This window comes from Lissotriton helveticus, chromosome 8 (assembly GCF_964261635.1).
Source record: "Lissotriton helveticus chromosome 8, aLisHel1.1, whole genome shotgun sequence".
Taxonomy (NCBI): Eukaryota; Metazoa; Chordata; class Amphibia; order Caudata; family Salamandridae; genus Lissotriton; species Lissotriton helveticus.
This window is the reverse complement of record NC_136069.1, coordinates 474,818,363-474,839,827: the sequence shown is the minus strand read 5'-3', so window position 1 is coordinate 474,839,827 and position 21,465 is coordinate 474,818,363.

The following is a 21,465-nucleotide window of genomic DNA, read 5'->3' as shown; positions in this document are numbered from 1 at the left end:
GTCACTCTCACTCTGCAGTTACTCTCACTCTGCAGTCACACTAACTCTGCAATCACTCACTCTGCAGTCACTCTCACTATGCAGTCACTCTCACTCTGCAGTCACTTTCACTCTGCAGTCACTCTCACTCTGCAGTCACTCTCACTCTGCAGTCACTCACTCCGCAGTCACTCACTCCGCAGTCACTCACTCTGCAGTTACTCACTCTGCAGTCACTCTCACTCTGCAGTCACCCATGCTGTCACTCTCACTCTGAAGTCACTCTCACTCTGCTGTCACCCATGGTGTCACTCTCACTCTGCTGTCACTCTCACTCTGCAGTCACTCTCACGCTGCAGTCACTCTCACTCTGCTGTCACTCATGCTGTCACTCTCACTCTGCTGTCACTCTCACTTATACTGTCATTCTCACTCTGCTGTCACTTTCACTCTGCAGTCACTCTCACTCTGCTGTCACTCTCACTCTGCTGTCACTCATGCTGTCACTCTCACTCTGCTGTCCCTCATGCTGTCACTCTCACTCTGCTGTCACTCTCACTCTGCTGTCACTCTCGGTCTGCTGTCACTCATGCTATCACTCTCACTCTGCAGTCACTCACTCTGCAGTCATTCACTCTGCAGTCACTCTCACTCTGCAGTCACTCTCACTCTGCAGTCACTCTCATGCAGTCACTCTCACTCTGCAGTCACTCTCACTCTGCAGTCACTCTCACTCTGCAGTCACTCACTCTATGGTCACTCACTCTGCAGTCACTCACTCTGCAGTCATTCACTCTGCAGTCACTCTCACTCTGCAGTCACTCTCACTCTGCAGTCACTCTCATGCAGTCACTCTCACTCTGCAGTCACTCTCACTCTGCAGTCACTCTCACTCTGCAGTCACTCTCACTCTGCTGTCACTCTCGGTCTGCTGTCACTCATGCTATCACTCTCACTCTGCTGTCACGTATGCTGTCACACTCACTCTGCAGTCACTCTCACTCTGCAGTCACTCTCACTCTGCTGTCACTCATGCTGTCACTCTCATTCTGCTGTCACTCTCACTCTGCTGTCACTCATGCTGTCACTCTCACTCTGCTGTCACTCATGCTGTCACTCTCACTGTGCTGTAGCTGTCACTCTAATGTCACTCTCACTCTGCTGTCACTCTCACTCTGCTGTCACTTTCACTCTGCAGTCACTCTCACTCTGCTGTCACTCTCGGTCTGCTGTCACTCATGCTATCACTCTCACTCAGCTGTCACTTATGCTGCCACTCTCACTCTGAAGTCACTCTCACTCTGCAGTCACTCTCACTCTGCAGTCACTCTCACTCTGCTGTCACTCATGCTGTCACTCTCACTCTGCTGTCACTCTCACTCTGCTGTCACTCATGCTGTCACTCTCACTCTGCTGTCACTCATGCTGTCACTCTCACTCTGCTGTAGCTGTCACTCTGCTGTCACTCTCACTCTGCTGTCACTCTCACTCTGCTGTCACTCATGCTGTCACTCTCACTCTGCTGTCACTCATGATGTCACTCTCACTCTCACTCATGCTGTCACTCTCACTCATACTGTCACTCTCACTCTGTAGTCACTCTCACTCTGCAGTCACTCTCACTCTACTGTCACTCTCGCTCTGCTGTCACTCATGCTGTCACTCTCATGCAGTCACTCTCACTCTGCAGTCACTCTCACTCTGCAGTCACTCTCACTCTGCAGTTACTCTCACTCTGCAGTCACACTCGCTCTGCAATCACTCACTCTGCAGTCACTCTCACTCTGCAGTCACTCTCACTCTGCAGTCACTCGAGCTGCCACTCTCACTCTGCAGTCACTCTCACACTGCAGTCACTCTCACTCTGCTGTCACTCATGCAGTCACTCTCACTCTGCAGTCACTCTCACTCTGCAGTCACTCACTCTGCGGTCACTCACTCTGCAGTCACTCACTCTACAGTCATTCACTCTGCAGTCACTCTCACTCTGCAGTCACTCTCACTCTCCTCTCACTCTCATGCAGTCACTCTCACTCTGCAGTCACTCTCACTCTGCTGTCACTCTCACTCTGCTGTCACTCTCGGTCTGCTGTCACTCATGCTATCACTCTCACTCTGCTGTCACTTATGCTGTCACACTCACTCTGCAGTCACTCTCACTCTGCAGTCACTCTCACTCTGCTGTCACTCATGCTGTCACTCTCACTCTGCTATCACTCTCACTCTGCTGTAACTCATGCTGTCACTCTAACTCTGCTGTCACTCATGCTGTCACTCTCACTCTGCTGTAGCTGTCACTCTGCTGTCACTCTCACTCTGCTGTCACTCTCACTCTGCTGTCACTCATGCTGTCACTCTCACTCTGCTGTCACTCATGATGTCACTCTCACTCATGCTGTCACTCTCACTCATACTGTCACCCTCACTCTGTAGTCACTCTCACTCTGCAGTCGCTCTCACTCTACTGTCACTCTCGCTCTGCTGTCACTCATGCTGTCACTCTCATGCAGTCACTCTCACTCTGCAGTCACTCTCACTCTGCAGTCACTCTCACTCTGCAGTTACTCTCACTCTGCAGTCACACTAACTCTGCAATCACTCACTCTGCAGTCACTCTCACTCTGCAGTCACTCTCACTCTGCAGTCACTTTCACTCTGCAGTCACTCTCACTCTGCAGTCACTCTCACTCTGCAGTCACTCACTCCGCAGTCACTCACTCTGCAGTTACTCACTCTGCAGTCACTCTCACTCTGCAGTCACCCATGCTGTCACTCTCACTCTGAAGTCACTCTCACTCTGCTGTCACCCATGGTGTCACTCTGCTGTCACTCTCACTCTGCAGTCACTCTCACGCTGCAGTCACTCTCACTCTGCTGTCACTCATGCTGTCACTCTCACTCTGCTGTCACTCTCACTTATACTGTCATTCTCACTCTGCTGTCACTTTCACTCTGCAGTCACTTTCACTCTGCTGTCACTCTCACTCTGCTGTCACTCATGCTGTCACTCTCACTCTGCTGTCCCTCATGCTGTCACTCTCACTCTGCTGTCACTCTCACTCTGCTGTCACTCTCGGTCTGCTGTCACTCATGCTATCACTCTCACTCTGCTGTCACTTATGCTGTCACTCTCACTCTGCAGTCACTCTCACTCTGCAGTCACTCTCACTCTGCTGTCACTCATGCTGTCACTCTCACTCTGCTGTCACTCTCACTCTGCTGTCGCTCATGCTGTCACTCTCACTCTGCTGTCACTCATGCTGTCACTATCACTCTGCTGTAGCTGTCACTCTGCTGTCACTCTCACTCTGCTGTCACTCTCACTCTGCTGTCACTCATGCTGTCACTCTCACTCTGCTGTCACTCATGATGTCACTCTCACTCATGCTGTCACTCTCACTCATACTGTCACTCTCACTCTGTAGTCACTCTCACTCTGCAGTCACTCTCACTCTCACTCTACTGTCACTCTCGCTCTGCTGTCACTCATGCTGTCACTCTCATGCAGTCACTCTCACTCTGCAGTCACTCTCACTCTGCAGTTACTCTCACTCTGTAGTCACACTCACTCTGCAATCACTCACTCTGCAGTCACTCTCACTCTGCAGTCACTCTCACTCTACAGTCACTCATGCTGCCACTCTCACTCTGCAGTCACTCTCACACTGCAGTCACTCTCACTTTGCTGTCACTCATGCAGTCACTCTCACTCTGCAGTCACTCTCACTCTGCAGTCACTCACTCTGCGGTCACTCACTCTGCAGTCACTCACTCTGCAGTCATTCACTCTGCAGTCACTCTCACTCTGCAGTCACTCTCACTCTGCAGTCACTCTCATGCAGTCACTCTCACTCTGCTGTCACTCATGCTGTCACTCTCACTCTGCTGTCACTCTCACTCTGCTGTAACTCATGCTGTCACTCTAACTCTGCTGTCACTCATGCTGTCACTCTCACTCTGCTGTAGCTGTCACTCTGCTGTCACTCTCACTCTGCTGTCACTCTCACTCTGCTGTCACTCATGCTGTCACTCTCACTCTGCTGTCACTCATGATGTCACTCTCACTCATGCTGTCACTCTCACTCATACTGTCACCCTCACTCTGTAGTCACTCTCACTCTGCAGTCGCTCTCACTCTACTGTCACTCTCGCTCTGCTGTCACTCATGCTGTCACTCTCATGCAGTCACTCTCACTCGGCAGTCACTCTCACTCTGCAGTCACTCTCACTCTGCAGTTACTCTCACTCTGCAGTCACACTAACTCTGCAATCACTCACTCTGCAGTCACTCTCACTCTGCAGTCACTCTCACTCTGCAGTCACTTTCACTCTGCAGTCACTCTCACTCTGCAGTCACTCTCACTCTGCAGTCACTCACTCCGCAGTCACTCACTCTGCAGTTACTCACTCTGCAGTCACTCTCACTCTGCAGTCACCCATGCTGTCACTCTCACTCTGAAGTCACTCTCACTCTGCTGTCACCCATGGTGTCACTCTGCTGTCACTCTCACTCTGCAGTCACTCTCACGCTGCAGTCACTCTCACTCTGCTGTCACTCATGCTGTCACTCTCACTCTGCTGTCACTCTCACTTATACTGTCATTCTCACTCTGCTGTCACTTTCACTCTGCAGTCACTTTCACTCTGCTGTCACTCTCACTCTGCTGTCACTCATGCTGTCACTCTCACTCTGCTGTCCCTCATGCTGTCACTCTCACTCTGCTGTCACTCTCACTCTGCTGTCACTCTCGGTCTGCTGTCACTCATGCTATCACTCTCACTCTGCTGTCACTTATGCTGTCACTCTCACTCTGCAGTCACTCTCACTCTGCAGTCACTCTCACTCTGCTGTCACTCATGCTGTCACTCTCACTCTGCTGTCACTCTCACTCTGCTGTCGCTCATGCTGTCACTCTCACTCCGCTGTCACTCATGCTGTCACTATCACTCTGCTGTAGCTGTCACTCTGCTGTCACTCTCACTCTGCTGTCACTCTCACTCTGCTGTCACTCATGCTGTCACTCTCACTCTGCTGTCACTCATGATGTCACTCTCACTCATGCTGTCACTCTCACTCATACTGTCACTCTCACTCTGTAGTCACTCTCACTCTGCAGTCACTCTCACTCTCACTCTACTGTCACTCTCGCTCTGCTGTCACTCATGCTGTCACTCTCATGCAGTCACTCTCACTCTGCAGTCACTCTCACTCTGCAGTTACTCTCACTCTGTAGTCACACTCACTCTGCAATCACTCACTCTGCAGTCACTCTCACTCTGCAGTCACTCTCACTCTGCTGTCACTCATGCTGTCACTCTCACTCTGCTGTCACTCTCACTCTGCTGTAACTCATGCTGTCACTCTAACTCTGCTGTCACTCATGCTGTCACTCTCACTCTGCTGTAGCTGTCACTCTGCTGTCACTCTCACTCTGCTGTCACTCTCACTCTGCTGTCACTCATGCTGTCACTCTCACTCTGCTGTCACTCATGATGTCACTCTCACTCATGCTGTCACTCTCACTCATACTGTCACCCTCACTCTGTAGTCACTCTCACTCTGCAGTCGCTCTCACTCTACTGTCACTCTCGCTCTGCTGTCACTCATGCTGTCACTCTCATGCAGTCACTCTCACTCTGCAGTCACTCTCACTCTGCAGTCACTCTCACTCTGCAGTTACTCTCACTCTGCAGTCACACTAACTCTGCAATCACTCACTCTGCAGTCACTCTCACTCTGCAGTCACTCTCACTCTGCAGTCACTTTCACTCTGCAGTCACTCTCACTCTGCAGTCACTCTCACTCTGCAGTCACTCACTCCGCAGTCACTCACTCTGCAGTTACTCACTCTGCAGTCACTCTCACTCTGCAGTCACCCATGCTGTCACTCTCACTCTGAAGTCACTCTCACTCTGCTGTCACCCATGGTGTCACTCTGCTGTCACTCTCACTCTGCAGTCACTCTCACGCTGCAGTCACTCTCACTCTGCTGTCACTCATGCTGTCACTCTCACTCTGCTGTCACTCTCACTTATACTGTCATTCTCACTCTGCTGTCACTTTCACTCTGCAGTCACTTTCACTCTGCTGTCACTCTCACTCTGCTGTCACTCATGCTGTCACTCTCACTCTGCTGTCCCTCATGCTGTCACTCTCACTCTGCTGTCACTCTCACTCTGCTGTCGCTCATGCTGTCACTCTCACTCTGCTGTCACTCATGCTGTCACTATCACTCTGCTGTAGCTGTCACTCTGCTGTCACTCTCACTCTGCTGTCACTCTCACTCTGCTGTCACTCATGCTGTCACTCTCACTCTGCTGTCACTCATGATGTCACTCTCACTCATGCTGTCACTCTCACTCATACTGTCACTCTCACTCTGTAGTCACTCTCACTCTGCAGTCACTCTCACTCTGCTGTCACTCATGCTGTCACTCTCACTCTGCTATCACTCTCACTCTGCTGTCACTTATGCTGTCACTCTCACTCTGCAGTCACTCTCACTCTGCAGTCACTCTCACTCTGCTGTCACTCATGCTGTCACTCTCACTCTGCTGTCACTCTCACTCTGCTGTCGCTCATGCTGTCACTCTCACTCTGCTGTCACTCATGCTGTCACTATCACTCTGCTGTAGCTGTCACTCTGCTGTCACTCTCACTCTGCTGTCACTCTCACTCTGCTGTCACTCATGCTGTCACTCTCACTCTGCTGTCACTCATGATGTCACTCTCACTCATGCTGTCACTCTCACTCATACTGTCACTCTCACTCTGTAGTCACTCTCACTCTGCAGTCACTCTCACTCTCACTCTACTGTCACTCTCGCTCTGCTGTCACTCATGCTGTCACTCTCATGCAGTCACTCTCACTCTGCAGTCACTCTCACTCTGCAGTTACTCTCACTCTGTAGTCACACTCACTCTGCAATCACTCACTCTGCAGTCACTCTCACTCTGCAGTCACTCTCACTCTGCAGTCACTCATGCTGCCACTCTCACTCTGCAGTCACTCTCACACTGCAGTCACTCTCACTTTGCTGTCACTCATGCAGTCACTCTCACTCTGCAGTCACTCTCACTCTGCAGTCACTCACTCTGCGGTCACTCACTCTGCAGTCACTCACTCTGCAGTCATTCACTCTGCAGTCACTCTCACTCTGCAGTCACTCTCACTCTGCAGTCACTCTCATGCAGTCACTCTCACTCTGCAGTCACTCTCACTCTGCAGTCACTCTCACTCTGCAGTCACTCACTCTGCGGTCACTCACTCTGTAGTCACTCACTCTGCAGTCATTCACTCTGCAGTCACTCTCACTCTGCAGGCACTCTCACTCTGCAGTCACTCTCATGCAGTCACTCTCACTCTGCAGTCACTCTCACTCTGCAGTCACTCATGCTGTCACTCTCACTCTGCTGTCACTCTCACTCTGCTGTCACTCTCGGTCTGCTGTCACTCATGCTATCACTCTCACTCTGCTGTCACTCATGCTGTCACTCTCACTGTGCTGTAGCTGTCACTCTAATGTCACTCTCACTCTGCTGTCACTCTCACTCTGCTGTCACTTTCACTCTGCAGTCACTCTCACTCTGCTGTCACTCTCACTCTGCTGTCACTCTCACTCTGCTGTCACTCATGCTGTCACTCTCACTCTGCTGTCACTCTCGGTCTGCTGTCACTCATGCTATCACTCTCACTCAGCTGTCACTTATGCTGCCACTCTCACTCTGAAGTCACTCTCACTCTGCAGTCACTCTCACTCTGCAGTCACTCTCACTCTGCTGTCACTCATGCTGTCACTCTCACTCTGCTGTCACTCTCACTCTGCTGTCACTCATGCTGTCACTCTCACTCTGCTGTCACTCATGCTGTCACTCTCACTCTGCTGTAGCTGTCACTCTGCTGTCACTCTCACTCTGCTGTCACTCTCACTCTGCTGTCACTCATGCTGTCACTCTCACTCTGCTGTCACTCATGATGTCACTCTCACTCTCACTCATGCTGTCACTCTCACTCATACTGTCACTCTCACTCTGTAGTCACTCTCACTCTGCAGTCACTCTCACTCTACTGTCACTCTCGCTCTGCTGTCACTCATGCTGTCACTCTCATGCAGTCACTCTCACTCTGCAGTCACTCTCACTCTGCAGTCACTCTCACTCTGCAGTTACTCTCACTCTGCAGTCACACTCGCTCTGCAATCACTCACTCTGCAGTCACTCTCACTCTGCAGTCACTCGAGCTGCCACTCTCACTCTGCAGTCACTCTCACACTGCAGTCACTCTCACTCTGCTGTCACTCATGCAGTCACTCTCACTCTGCAGTCACTCTCACTCTGCAGTCACTCACTCTGCGGTCACTCACTCTGCAGTCACTCACTCTACAGTCATTCACTCTGCAGTCACTCTCACTCTGCAGTCACTCTCACTCTCCTCTCACTCTCATGCAGTCACTCTCACTCTGCAGTCACTCTCACTCTGCTGTCACTCTCACTCTGCTGTCACTCTCGGTCTGCTGTCACTCATGCTATCACTCTCACTCTGCTGTCACTTATGCTGTCACACTCACTCTGCAGTCACTCTCACTCTGCAGTCACTCTCACTCTGCTGTCACTCATGCTGTCACTCTCACTCTGCTATCACTCTCACTCTGCTGTAACTCATGCTGTCACTCTAACTCTGCTGTCACTCATGCTGTCACTCTCACTCTGCTGTAGCTGTCACTCTGCTGTCACTCTCACTCTGCTGTCACTCTCACTCTGCTGTCACTCATGCTGTCACTCTCACTCTGCTGTCACTCATGATGTCACTCTCACTCATGCTGTCACTCTCACTCATACTGTCACCCTCACTCTGTAGTCACTCTCACTCTGCAGTTGCTCTCACTCTACTGTCACTCTCGCTCTGCTGTCACTCATGCTGTCACTCTCATGCAGTCACTCTCACTCTGCAGTCACTCTCACTCTGCAGTCACTCTCACTCTGCAGTTACTCTCACTCTGCAGTCACACTAACTCTGCAATCACTCACTCTGCAGTCACTCTCACTCTGCAGTCACTTTCACTCTGCAGTCACTCTCACTCTGCAGTCACTCTCACTCTGCAGTCACTCACTCCGCAGTCACTCACTCTGCAGTTACTCACTCTGCAGTCACTCTCACTCTGCAGTCACCCATGCTGTCACTCTCACTCTGAAGTCACTCTCACTCTGCTGTCACCCATGGTGTCACTCTGCTGTCACTCTCACTCTGCAGTCACTCTCACGCTGCAGTCACTCTCACTCTGCTGTCACTCATGCTGTCACTCTCACTCTGCTGTCACTCTCACTTATACTGTCATTCTCACTCTGCTGTCACTTTCACTCTGCAGTCACTTTCACTCTGCTGTCACTCTCACTCTGCTGTCACTCATGCTGTCACTCTCACTCTGCTGTCCCTCATGCTGTCACTCTCACTCTGCTGTCACTCTCACTCTGCTGTCACTCTCGGTCTGCTGTCACTCATGCTATCACTCTCACTCTGCTGTCACTTATGCTGTCACTCTCACTCTGCAGTCACTCTCACTCTGCAGTCACTCTCACTCTGCTGTCACTCATGCTGTCACTCTCACTCTGCTGTCACTCTCACTCTGCTGTCGCTCATGCTGTCACTCTCACTCTGCTGTCACTCATGCTGTCACTATCACTCTGCTGTAGCTGTCACTCTGCTGTCACTCTCACTCTGCTGTCACTCTCACTCTGCTGTCACTCATGCTGTCACTCTCACTCTGCTGTCACTCATGATGTCACTCTCACTCATGCTGTCACTCTCACTCATACTGTCACTCTCACTCTGTAGTCACTCTCACTCTGCAGTCACTCTCACTCTCACTCTACTGTCACTCTCGCTCTGCTGTCACTCATGCTGTCACTCTCATGCAGTCACTCTCACTCTGCAGTCACTCTCACTCTGCAGTTACTCTCACTCTGTAGTCACACTCACTCTGCAATCACTCACTCTGCAGTCACTCTCACTCTGCAGTCACTCTCACTCTGCAGTCACTCATGCTGCCACTCTCACTCTGCAGTCACTCTCACACTGCAGTCACTCTCACTTTGCTGTCACTCATGCAGTCACTCTCACTCTGCAGTCACTCTCACTCTGCAGTCACTCACTCTGCGGTCACTCACTCTGCAGTCACTCACTCTGCAGTCATTCACTCTGCAGTCACTCTCACTCTGCAGTCACTCTCACTCTGCAGTCACTCTCATGCAGTCACTCTCACTCTGCAGTCACTCTCACTCTGCAGTCACTCTCACTCTGCAGTCACTCACTCTGCGGTCACTCACTCTGTAGTCACTCACTCTGCAGTCATTCACTCTGCAGTCACTCTCACTCTGCAGGCACTCTCACTCTGCAGTCACTCTCATGCAGTCACTCTCACTCTGCAGTCACTCTCACTCTGCAGTCACTCATGCTGTCACTCTCACTCTGCTGTCACTCTCACTCTGCTGTCACTCTCGGTCTGCTGTCACTCATGCTATCACTCTCACTCTGCTGTCACTTATGCTGTTACTCTCACTCTGCAGTACTCTCACTCTGCTGTCACTCATGCTGTCACTCTCACTCTGCTGTCACTCTCACTCTGCTGTCACTCATGCTGTCACTCTCACTTTGCTGTCACTCATGCTGTCACTCTCACTCTGCTGTAGCTGTCACTCTGCTGTCACTCTCACTCTGCTGTCACTCATGCTGTCACTCTCACTCTGCTGTCACTCATGATGTCACTCTCACTCATGCTGTCACTCTCACTCATACTGTCACTCTCACTCTGTAGTCACTCTCACTCTGCAGTCACTCTCACTCTACTGTCACTCTCACTCTGCTGTCACTCATGCTGTCACTCTCATGCAGTCACTCTCACTCTGCAGTCACTCTCACTCTGCAGTCTCTCTCACTCTGCAGTTACTCTCACTCTGCAGTCACACTCACTCTGCAATCACTCACTCTGCAGTCACTCTCACTCTGCAGTCACTCTCACTCTGCAGTCACTCATGCTGCCACTCTCACTCTGCAGTCACTCTCACACTGCAGTCACTCTCACTCTGCTGTCACTCATGCAGTCACTCTCACTCTGCAGTCACTCTCACTCTGCAGTCACTCACTCTGCGGTCACTCACTCTGCAGTCACTCACTCTGCAGTCATTCACTCTGCAGTCACTCTCACTCTGCAGTCACTCTCACTCTCCTCTCACTCTCACTCTGCAGTCACTCTCACTCTGCTGTCACTCTCGGTCTGCTGTCACTCATGCTATCACTCTCACTCTGCTGTCACTTATGCTGTCACACTCACTCTGCAGTCACTCTCACTCTGCAGTCACTCTCACTCTGCTGTCACTCATGCTGTCACTCTCACTCTGCTATCACTCTCACTCTGCTGTCACTCATGCTGTCACTCTCACTCTGCTGTCACTCATGCTGTCACTCTCACTCTGCTGTAGCTGTCACTCTGTTGTCACTCTCACTCTGCTGTCACTCTCACTCTGCTGTCACTCATGCTGTCACTCTCACTCTGCTGTCACTCATGATGTCACTCTCACTCATGCTGTCACTCTCACTCATACTGTCACCCTCACTCTGTAGTCACTCTCACTCTGCAGTCGCTCTCACTCTACTGTCACTCTCGCTCTGCTGTCACTCATGCTGTCACTCTCATGCAGTCACTCTCACTCTGCAGTCACTCTCACTCTGCAGTTACTCTCACTCTGCAGTCACACTAACTCTGCAATCACTCACTCTGCAGTCACTCTCACTCTGCAGTCACTCTCACTCTGCAGTCACTTTCACTCTGCAGTCACTCTCACTCTGCAGTCACTCTCACTCTGCAGTCACTCACTCCGCAGTCACTCACTCTGCAGTTACTCACTCTGCAGTCACTCTCACTCTGCAGTCACCCATGCTGTCACTCTCACTCTGAAGTCACTCTCACTCTGCTGTCACCCATGGTGTCACTCTCACTCTGCTGTCACTCTCACTCTGCAGTCACTCTCACGCTGCAGTCACTCTCACTCTGCTGTCACTCATGCTGTCACTCTCACTCTGCTGTCACTCTCACTTATACTGTCATTCTCACTCTGCTGTCACTTTCACTCTGCAGTCACTCTCACTCTGCTGTCACTCTCACTCTGCTGTCACTCATGCTGTCACTCTCACTCTGCTGTCCCTCATGCTGTCACTCTCACTCTGCTGTCACTCTCACTCTGCTGTCACTCTCGGTCTGCTGTCACTCATGCTATCACTCTCACTCTGCTGTCACGTATGCTGTCACTCTCACTCTGCAGTGACTCTCACTCTGCAGTCACTCTCACTCTGCTGTCACTCATGCTGTCACTCTCACTCTGCTGTCACTCTCACTCTGCTGTCGCTCATGCTGTCACTCTCACTCTGCTGTCACTCATGCTGTCACTCTCACTCTGCTGTAGCTGTCACTCTGCTGTCACTCTCACTCTGCTGTCACTCTCACTCTGCTGTCACTCATGCTGTCACTCTCACTCTGCTTTCACTCATGATGTCACTCTCACTCATGCTGTCACTCTCACTCATACTGTCACTCTCACTCTGTAGTCACTCTCACTCTGCAGTCACTCTCACTCTACTGTCACTCTCGCTCTGCTGTAACTCATGCTGTCACTCTCATGCAGTCACTCTCACTCTGCAGTCACTCTCACTCTGCAGTTACTCTCACTCTGTAGTCACACTCACTCTGCAATCACTCACTCTGCAGTCACTCTCACTCTGCAGTCACTCTCACTCTGCAGTCACTCATGCTGCCACTCTCACTCTGCAGTCACTCTCACACTGCAGTCACTCTCACTCTGCTGTCACTCATGCAGTCACTCTCACTCTGCAGTCACTCTCACTCTGCAATCACTCACTCTGTGGTCACTCACTCTGCAGTCACTCACTCTGCAGTCATTCACTCTGCATTCACTCTCACTCTGCAGTCACTCTCACTCTGCAGTCACTCTCATGCAGTCACTCTCACTCTGCAGTCACTCTCACTCTGCAGTCACTCTCACTCTGCAGTCACTCACTCTGCGGTCACTCACTCTGCAGTCACTCACTCTGCAGTCATTCACTCTGCAGTCACTCTCACTCTGCAGGCACTCTCACTCTGCAGTCACTCTCATGCAGTCACTCTCACTCTGCAGTCACTCTCACTCTGCAGTCACTCATGCTGTCACTCTCACTCTGCTGTCACTCTCACTCTGCTGTCACTCTCGGTCTGCTGTCACTCATGCTATCACTCTCACTCTGCTGTCACTTATGCTGTTACTCTCACTCTGCAGTACTCTCACTCTGCAGTCACTCTCACTCTGCAGTCACTCTCACTCTGCTGTCACTCATGCTGTCACTCTCACTCTGCTGTCACTCTCACTCTGCTGTCACTCATGCTGTCACTCTCACTTTGCTGTCACTCATGCTGTCACTCTCACTCTGCTGTAGCTGTCACTCTGCTGTCACTCTCACTCTGCTGTCACTCTCACTCTGCTGTCACTCATGATGTCACTCTCACTCATGCTGTCACTCTCACTCATACTGTCACTCTCACTCTGTAGTCACTCTCACTCTGCAGTCACTCTCACTCTACTGTCACTCTCGCTCTGCTGTCACTCATGCTGTCACTCTCATGCAGTCACTCTCACTCTGCAGTCACTCTCACTCTGCAGTCACTCTCACTCTGCAGTCACTCTCACTCTGCAGTCACTCATGCTGTCACTCTCACTCTGCAGTCACTCTCACTCGGCAGTCACTCTCACTCTGATGTCACTCATGCAGTCACTCTCACTCTGCAGTCACTCTCACTCTGCAGTCACTCACTCTGCGGTCACTCACTCTGCAGTTACTCACTCTGCAGTCACTCACTCTGCAGTCACTCTCACTCTGCAGTCACTTTCATGCAGTCACTCTCACTCTGCAGTCACTCTCAGTCTGCAGTCACTCCCACTCTGCAGTCACTCATGCTGTCACTATCACTCTGCAGCCACGCTCACTCTGCAGTCACTCTCCCTCTGCTGTCACTCTCACTCTGCAGTCACTCTCACCCTGCACTCATTCTCACTCTGCAGTCACTCTTACTCTGCCGTCACACTCTCTCTGCAGTCACACTCACTCTGCAGTCACTCTCACTCTGCAGTCACTCTCACTCTGCAGTCACTCTCACTCTGCAGTCACTCATGCTGTCACTCTCACTCTGCAGTCACTCTCACTCTGCAGTCACTCTCACTCTGCAGTCACACTCACTCTGCAGTCACACTCACTCTGCAGTCACTCTCCCTCTGCAGTCACTCTCACTCTGCAGTCACTCATGCTGTCACTATCACTCTGCAGCCACGCTCACTCTGCAGTCACTCTCCCTCTGCTGTCACTCTCACTCTGCAGTCACTCTCACCCTGCACTCATTCTCACTCTGCAGTCACTCTTACTCTGTCGTCACACTCTCTCTGCAGTCACACTCACTCTGCAGTCACTCTCACTCTGCAGTCACTCTCACTCTGCAGTCACTCTCACTCTGCAGTCACTCATGCTGTCACTCTCACTCTGCAGTCACTCTCACTCTGCAGTCACTCTCACTCTGCAGTCACTCTCACTCTGATGTCACTCATGCTGTCACTCACTCTGCTGTTACTCATGCTGTCACTCTCACTCTGCTGTCACTCATGCTGTCACTCTCACTCATGCTGTCACTCTCACTCCGCAGTCACTCACTCTGCAGTCACTCACTCTGGCAGTCACTCTCACTCTGCAGTCACTCATGCTGTCACTCTCACTCTGCAGTCACTCTCACTCTGCAGTCACTCTCACTCTGCTGTCACCCATGGTGTCACTCTCACTCTGCTGTCACTCTCACGCTGCAGTCACTTTCACTCTGCTGTCACTCATGCTGTCACTCTCACTTATGCTGTCACTCTCACTCTGCAGTCACTTTCACTCTGCAGTCACTCTCACTCTGCTGTCACTCATGCTGTCACTCTCACTCTGCTGTCACTCATGCTGTCACTCTCACTCTGCTGTCACTCTCACTCTGCTGTCACTCATGCTGTCACTCTCGGTCTGCTGTCACTCATGCTATCACTCTCACTCTGCTGTCACTCATGCTGTCACTCTCACTCTGCTGTCACTCTCACTCTGCTGTCACTCATGCTGTCACTCTCACTCTGCTGTCACTCATGCTGTCACTCTCACTCATGCTGTCACTCTCACTCATACTGTCACTCTCACTCTGTAGTCACTCTCACTCTGCAGTCACTCTCACTCTACTATCACTCTCACTCTGCAGTCACTCTCACGCTGCAGTGACTCTCACTCTGCTGTCACTCATGCAGTCACTCTCACTCTGCTGTCACTCTCACTTATACTGTCATTCTCACTCTGCTGTCACTTTCACTCTGCAGTCACTCTCACTCTGCTGTCACTCTCACTCTGCTGTCACTCATGCTGTCACTCTCACTCTGCTGTCACTCTCACGCTGCAGTCACTCTCACTCTGCTGTCACTCATGCTGTCACTCTCACTCTGCTGTCACTCTCACTTATACTGTCATTCTCACTCTGCTGTCACTTTCACTCTGCAGTCACTCTCACTCTGCTGTCACTCTCACTCTGCTGTCACTCATGCTGTCACTCTCACTCTGCTGTCCCTCATGCTGTCACTCTCACTCTGCTGTCACTCTCACTCTGCTGTCACTCTCGGTCTGCTGTCACTCATGCTGTCACTCTCACTCTGCTGTCACTCTCACTTATACTGTCATTCTCACTCTGCTGTCACTTTCACTCTGCAGTCACTCTCACTCTGCTGTCACTCTCACTCTGCTGTCACTCATGCTGTCACTCTCACTCTGCTGTCCCTCATGCTGTCACTCTCACTCTGCTGTCACTCTCACTCTGCAGTCACTCTCACGCTGCAGTCACTCTCACTCTGCTGTCACTCATGCTTTCACTCTCACTCTGCAGTCACTCTCACTCTGCAGTCACTCTCACTCTGCAGTCACACTCACTCTGCAGTCACACTCACTCTGCAGTCACTCTCCCTCTGCAGTCACTCTCACTCTGCAGTCACTCATGCTGTCACTATCACTCTGCAGCCACGCTCACTCTGCAGTCACTCTCCCTCTGCTGTCACTCTCACTCTGCAGTCACTCTCACCCTGCACTCATTCTCACTCTGCAGTCACTCTTACTCTGTCGTCACACTCTCTCTGCAGTCACACTCACTCTGCAGTCACTCTCACTCTGCAGTCACTCTCACTCTGCAGTCACTCTCACTCTGCAGTCACTCATGCTGTCACTCTCACTCTGCAGTCACTCTCACTCTGCAGTCACTCTCACTCTGCAGTCACTCTCACTCTGATGTCACTCATGCTGTCACTCACTCTGCTGTTACTCATGCTGTCACTCTCACTCTGCTGTCACTCATGCTGTCACTCTCACTCATGCTGTCACTCTCACTCCGCAGTCACTCACTCTGCAGTCACTCACTCTGGCAGTCACTCTCACTCTGCAGTCACTCATGCTGTCACTCTCACTCTGCAGTCACTCTCACTCTGCAGTCACTCTCACTCTGCTGTCACCCATGGTGTCACTCTCACTCTGCTGTCACTCTCACGCTGCAGTCACTTTCACTCTGCTGTCACTCATGCTGTCACTCTCACTTATGCTGTCACTCTCACTCTGCAGTCACTTTCACTCTGCAGTCACTCTCACTCTGCTGTCACTCATGCTGTCACTCTCACTCTGCTGTCACTCATGCTGTCACTCTCACTCTGCTGTCACTCTCACTCTGCTGTCACTCATGCTGTCACTCTCGGTCTGCTGTCACTCATGCTATCACTCTCACTCTGCTGTCACTCATGCTGTCACTCTCACTCTGCTGTCACTCTCACTCTGCTGTCACTCATGCTGTCACTCTCACTCTGCTGTCACTCATGCTGTCACTCTCACTCATGCTGTCACTCTCACTCATACTGTCACTCTCACTCTGTAGTCACTCTCACTCTGCAGTCACTCTCACTCTACTATCACTCTCACTCTGCAGTCACTCTCACGCTGCAGTGACTCTCACTCTGCTGTCACTCATGCAGTCACTCTCACTCTGCTGTCACTCTCACTTATACTGTCATTCTCACTCTGCTGTCACTTTCACTCTGCAGTCACTCTCACTCTGCTGTCACTCTCACTCTGCTGTCACTCATGCTGTCACTCTCACTCTGCTGTCACTCTCACGCTGCAGTCACTCTCACTCTGCTGTCACTCATGCTGTCACTCTCACTCTGCTGTCACTCTCACTTATACTGTCATTCTCACTCTGCTGTCACTTTCACTCTGCAGTCACTCTCACTCTGCTGTCACTCTCACTCTGCTGTCACTCATGCTGTCACTCTCACTCTGCTGTCCCTCATGCTGTCACTCTCACTCTGCTGTCACTCTCACTCTGCTGTCACTCTCGGTCTGCTGTCACTCATGCTGTCACTCTCACTCTGCTGTCACTCTCACTTATACTGTCATTCTCACTCTGCTGTCACTTTCACTCTGCAGTCACTCTCACTCTGCTGTCACTCTCACTCTGCTGTCACTCATGCTGTCACTCTCACTCTGCTGTCCCTCATGCTGTCACTCTCACTCTGCTGTCACTCTCACTCTGCAGTCACTCTCACGCTGCAGTCACTCTCACTCTGCTGTCACTCATGCTTTCACTCTCACTCTGCTGTCACTCTCACTTATACTGTCATTCTCACTCTGCTGTCACTTTCACTCTGCAGTCACTCTCACTCTGCTGTCACTCTCACTCTGCTGTCACTCATGCTGTCACTCTCACTCTGCTGTCCCTCATGCTGTCACTCTCACTCTGCTGTCACTCTCACTCTGCTGTCACTCTCGGTCTGCTGTCACTCATGCTATCACTCTCACTCTGCAGTCACTCACTCTGCAGTCATTCACTCTGCAGTCACTCTCACTCTGCAGTCACTCTCACTCTGCAGTCACTCTCATGCAGTCACTCTCACTCTGCAGTCACTCTCACTCTGCAGTCACTCTCACTCTGCAGTCACTCACTCTGCGGTCACTCACTCTGCAGTCACTCACTCTGCAGTCATTCACTCTGCAGTCACTCTCACTCTGCAGTCACTCTCACTCTGCAGTCACTCTCATGCAGTCACTCTCACTCTGCAGTCACTCTCAGTCTGCAGTCACTCTCACTCTGCAGTCACTCTCACTCTGCTGTCACTCTCGGTCTGCTGTCACTCATGCTATCACTCTCACCCTGCTGTCACGTATGCTGTCACACTCACTCTGCAGTCACTCTCACTCTGCAGTCACTCTCACTCTGCTGTCACTCATGCTGTCACTCTCATTCTGCTGTCACTCTCACTCTGCTGTCACTCATGCTGTCACTCTCACTCTGCTGTCACTCATGCTGTCACTCTCACTCTGCTGTAGCTGTCACTCTAATGTCACTCTCACTCTGCTGTCACTCTCACTCTGCTGTCACTTTCACTCTGCAGTCACTCTCACTCTGCTGTCACTCTCACTCTGCTGTCACTCTCACTCTGCTGTCACTCATGCTGTCACTCTCACTCTGCTGTCACTCTCGGTCTGCTGTCACTCATGCTATCACTCTCACTCTGCTGTCACTTATGCTGCCACTCTCACTCTGAAGTCACTCTCACTCTGCAGTCACTCTCACTCTGCAGTCACTCTCACTCTGCTGTCACTCTCACTCTGCTGTCACTCATGCTGTCACTCTCACTCTGCTGTCACTCTCACTCTGCTGTCACTCATGCTGTCACTCTCACTCTGCTGTCACTCATGCTGTCACTCTCACTCTGCTGTAGCTGTCACTCTGCTGTCACTCTCACTCTGCTGTCACTCTCACTCTGCTGTCACTCATGCTGTCACTCTCACTCTGCTGTCACTCATGATGTCACTCTCACTCTCACTCATGCTGTCACTCTCACTCATACTGTCACTCTCACTCTGTAGTCACTCTCACTCTGCAGTCACTCTCACTCTACTGTCACTCTCACTCTGCTGTCACTCATGCTGTCACTCTCATGCAGTCACTCTCACTCTGCAGTCACTCTCACTCTGCAGTCACTCTCACTCTGCAGTTACTCTCACTCTGAAGTCACACTCACTCTGCAATCACTCACTCTGCAGTCACTCTCACTCTGCAGTCACTCTCACTCTGCAGTCACTCGAGCTGCCACTCTCACTCTGCAGTCACTCTCACACTGCAGTCACTCTCACTCTGCTGTCACTCATGCAGTCACTCTCACTCTGCAGTCACTCTCACTCTGCAGTCACTCACTCTGCGGTCACTCACTCTGCAGTCACTCTACAGTCATTCACTCTGCAGTCACTCTCACTCTGCAGTCACTCTCACTCTCCTCTCACTCTCATGCAGTCACTCTCACTCTGCAGTCACTCTCACTCTGCTGTCACTCTCACTCTGCTGTCACTCTCGGTCTGCTGTCACTCATGCTATCACTCTCACTCTGCTGTCACTTATGCTGTCACACTCACTCTGCAGTCACTCTCACTCTGCAGTCACTCTCACTCTGCTGTCACTCATGCTGTCACTCTCACTCTGCTATCACTCTCACTCTGCTGTAACTCATGCTGTCACTCTAACTCTGCTGTCACTCGTGCTGTCACTCTCACTCTGCTGTAGCTGTCACTCTGCTGTCACTCTCACTCTGCTGTCACTCTCACTCTGCTGTCACTCATGCTGTCACTCTCACTCTGCTGTCACTCATGATGTCACTCTCACTCATGCTGTCACTCTCACTCATACTGTCACCCTCACTCTGTAGTCACTCTCACTCTGCAGTCGCTCTCACTCTACTGTCACTCTCGCTATGCTGTCACTCATGCTGTCACTCTCATGCAGTCACTCTCACTCTGCAGTCACTCTCACTCTGCAGTCGCTCTCACTCTGCAGTTACTCTCACTCTGCAGTCACACTAACTCTGCAATCACTCACTTTGCAGTCACTCTCACTCTGCAGTCACTCTCACTCTGCAGTCACTTTCACTCTGCAGTCACTCTCACTCTGCAGTCACTCTCACTCTGCAGTCACTCTCACGCTGCAGTCACTCTCACTCTGCTGTCACTCATGCTGTCACTCTCACTCTGCTGTCACTCTCACTTATACTGTCATTCTCACTCTGCTGTCACTTTCACTCTGCAGTCACTTTCACTCTGCTGTCACTCTCACTCTGATGTCACTCATGCTGTCACTCTCACTCTGCTGTCCCTCATGCTGTCACTCTCACTCTGCTGTCACTCTCACTCTGCTGTCACTCTCGGTCTGCTGTCACTCATGCTATCACTCTCACTCTGCTGTCACTTATGCTGTCACTCTCACTCTGCAGTCACTCTCACTCTGCAGTCACTCTCACTCTGCTGTCACTCATGCTGTCACTCTCACTCTGCTGTCACTCTCACTCTGCTGTCGCTCATGCTGTCACTCTCACTCTGCTGTCACTCATGCTGTCACTCTCACTCTGCTGTAGCTGTCACTCTGCTGTCACTCTCACTCTGCTGTCACTCTCACTCTGCTGTCACTCATGATGTCACTCTCACTCATGCTGTCACTCTCACTCATACTGTCACTCTCACTCTGTAGTCACTCTCACTCTGCAGTCACTCTCACTCTCACTCTACTGTCACTCTCGCTCTGCTGTCACTCATGCTGTCACTCTCATGCAGTCACTCTCACTCTGCAGTCACTCTCACTCTGCAGTTACTCTCACTCTGTAGTCACACTCACTCTGCAATCACTCACTCTGCAGTCACTCTCACTCTGCAGTCACTCTCACTCTGCAGTCACTCATGCTGCCACTCTCACTCTGCAGTCACTCTCACACTGCAGTCACTCTCACTCTGCTGTCACTCATGCAGTCACTCTCACTCTGCAGTCACTCTCACTCTGCAGTCACTCACTCTGCGGTCACTCACTCTGCAGTCACTCACTCTGCAGTCATTCACTCAGCAGTCACTCTCACTCTGCAGTCACTCTCACTCTGCAGTCACTCTCATGCAGTCACTCTCACTCTGCAGTCACTCTCACTCTGCAGTCACTCTCACTCTGCAGTCACTCACTCTGCGGTCACTCACTCTGTAGTCACTCACTCTGCAGTCATTCACTCTGCAGTCACTCTCACTCTGCAGTCACTCTCACTCTGCAGTCACTCATGCTGTCACTCTCACTCTGCTGTCACACTCACTCTGCTGTCACTCTCGGTCTGCTGTCACTCATGCTATCACTCTCACTCTGCTGTCACTTATGCTGTTACTCTCACTCTGCAGTACTCTCACTCTGCAGTCACTCTCACTCTGCAGTCACTCTCACTCGGCTGTCACTCATGCTGTCACTCTCACTCTGCTGTCACTCTCACTCTGCTGTCACTCATGCTGTCACTCTCACTTTGCTGTCACTCAAGCTGTCACTCTC